The following is a 2,164-nucleotide window of genomic DNA, read 5'->3' on the forward strand; positions in this document are numbered from 1 at the left end:
AGACACAAGATTGTGTTGACAAATGACCAAGTTTGGCCATCATCATACCCGGACAAATGCTTTCGTTTCAAGTGAAATTGATTTGCGACCCAGTTGCCTAAGCGAATTTTAAAGACCTGCCCGTTAATAGGTGTAAATAATTATTATGAGCGTTGTCTGGCCAAGACAAGTTGGCATTGGCATCAGCATCGGCGCAACGCTAGCAGTAATTTAAGCCCAGAAAAAAACGAACAAAATGTTGTCCAAAATGCTTCCCGCTGGCTTCCGTTGTTGTTCCTGACAGCGGCCAACAGTGAAAGTAAACAGTTGTGAAATGGTAACAGAAACAACAACCTAAACCAGCAACCAGCACCTTATAGTGAAAAGTCAAAGAAATTGTGGTGTGGCATAAGTCAAATCGTTATCATAGTGAGGCCCCAGCAGCAAATGTTTGGCGAAAACCAAAACAAAAGCCAAGTTAATGCGCATTAATGTTAACAACTCATTTAGGCAGCTGCCAAGCTTGAGCAAACATTGACTGCCCACTGGCTGTTGGCCGTTGTTTCTATTTTGGCTGTTGCTGCCGCAGTTCGCTTAATCAACCAAAGTTCATGTTTTTCTTTACAAAATGTCAAGCAACGACTCTAGAATACCTTTCACTCTTACAACTATAGGGAAACTTTATGGGTAATTGTGGGTTAGAGACAGTTCAATATATTTGATCAATCAAATAGCAAAACTTAAAATTCAATATAAAAATTATCTAAAAGCTTAAGTCTGATCAACTCAAACTCCAATCTAACTCATTTTAAAGGGTAAGTTACAAACTAAACTACTTAAACTCTATGCCTTGCCGAAATTCAAGAGAAATAGTTGGAAAATCGTCTGCTGGAATCAGCACAGTACTGAAAGTCTCATATACAAGAACAACAACAAAAAAAGAAGTGGGCAACTGTGTGACACCGAATGCCAGTGACAAGTGACCACAAAACCACATAGACAACAAAAAATACAAACTTTTGGTGAGTCATCTAACAGATCATTAGAGAATATTCTCTTTTAATGTGTGGGAAATATTCAAAAGTAAGTGATACTCAAAATTAAAGAACAACATTTTAGTATTCTAATTTCTAGCTTAACCTAAATGATATCGATATATAGAATTTTCTCTATCGCTGTTGCTTTTTATGCAAAGTGGAAAAATTCCAAACGAAAGCCTGTCCAAATGATTGGGAGCGAACCACCGTTGTGTGGTGGTGCATTGAGGTGCTTCGGCTACAGCAGCTGCCAAACTGGTGCAGCATCGGCATACATCGTACATGCAAGTATGTATGTCTGTATCGCCTGTTACTAATTTCACATTCTAAAAAAGAAAAACAACAACAAAAACTTACCACAAAAATGTACAATAACTCATAAGCCGCCAGGCAATGCAATTCTTGTTCACTCAGTTATGCTCCAGCCACTGGGAAGCAGCAGCAGCAGCAGCAGCAGGAGGAGAATCGTGTTGCCGAATGCCCAATTTGGCAACAATTTCACTGTCAACCGGAAGGCAGTCGGCTTTGGTTGTAGCTGTTGCAGCTGAGACCACGACTCGGGGGTTAGTCAAAGCCAAGTGGATGCCTGCAAGGGCGTTGTGCGCAGAATGTCGAACAAAATGAAAACGAGTTTGGGCCAAAAAGCAGGTCAGCAGAACGTAGACGGACTGCAATTACAGCTCGAATAACAGGGGCGAATTCAGAATGATGGAGGTTTTCTAAATTAATTAATAAAATAAAACTTATCTACTGGAAACTTTCATTTTTGCTATTAATATTCTATTGCATATATTTTGAAAGGATATTCATTTTTCCATCGTATCAGTCTGGTGTAGCGGCCCTGCCAAAGACAAATCGTCGGCCTTGTCTCAACAGAATTGCTCCGAACAGAGTCGAGACGAGTTGAGTTAAGTTTGGAAAGCTTCCAAACTAAAAAAAGAAAGAAGAAATAATAATAATAGCTACCTACTACAACTTGACTAATAATATTTTTAAGCATTTGCATTATTTTTGTTGCTGCCATCGTTTTTTCCACTTGAGCAAGTTTTCCCACACTGAAGAGGCACGCATCAAATTTATAATTGGTGGAAGCACGTGTTTTGTTTCATTTTGTTTCATAATTAATTGAAAGTTAATTGACCACTGCA

At 39.0% G+C, this 2,164-nt stretch overlaps 1 long non-coding RNA gene across 1 annotated transcript; it reads left to right on the forward strand.

The window, feature by feature from the left end:
* The first annotated feature begins 420 nt into the window (after positions 1 to 420).
* LOC124461140 lies at positions 421 to 1,773 on the forward strand. Its single transcript, XR_006954948.1, has 2 exons — positions 421 to 1,062; positions 1,114 to 1,773. It is a non-coding gene; the product is annotated as an uncharacterized LOC124461140 (long non-coding RNA).
* Positions 1,774 to 2,164: the final 391 nt, after the last annotated feature.

Source organism: Drosophila willistoni, unplaced genomic scaffold (genome assembly GCF_018902025.1).
Source record: "Drosophila willistoni isolate 14030-0811.24 unplaced genomic scaffold, UCI_dwil_1.1 Seg211, whole genome shotgun sequence".
NCBI lineage: Eukaryota > Metazoa > Arthropoda > Insecta > Diptera > Drosophilidae > Drosophila > Drosophila willistoni.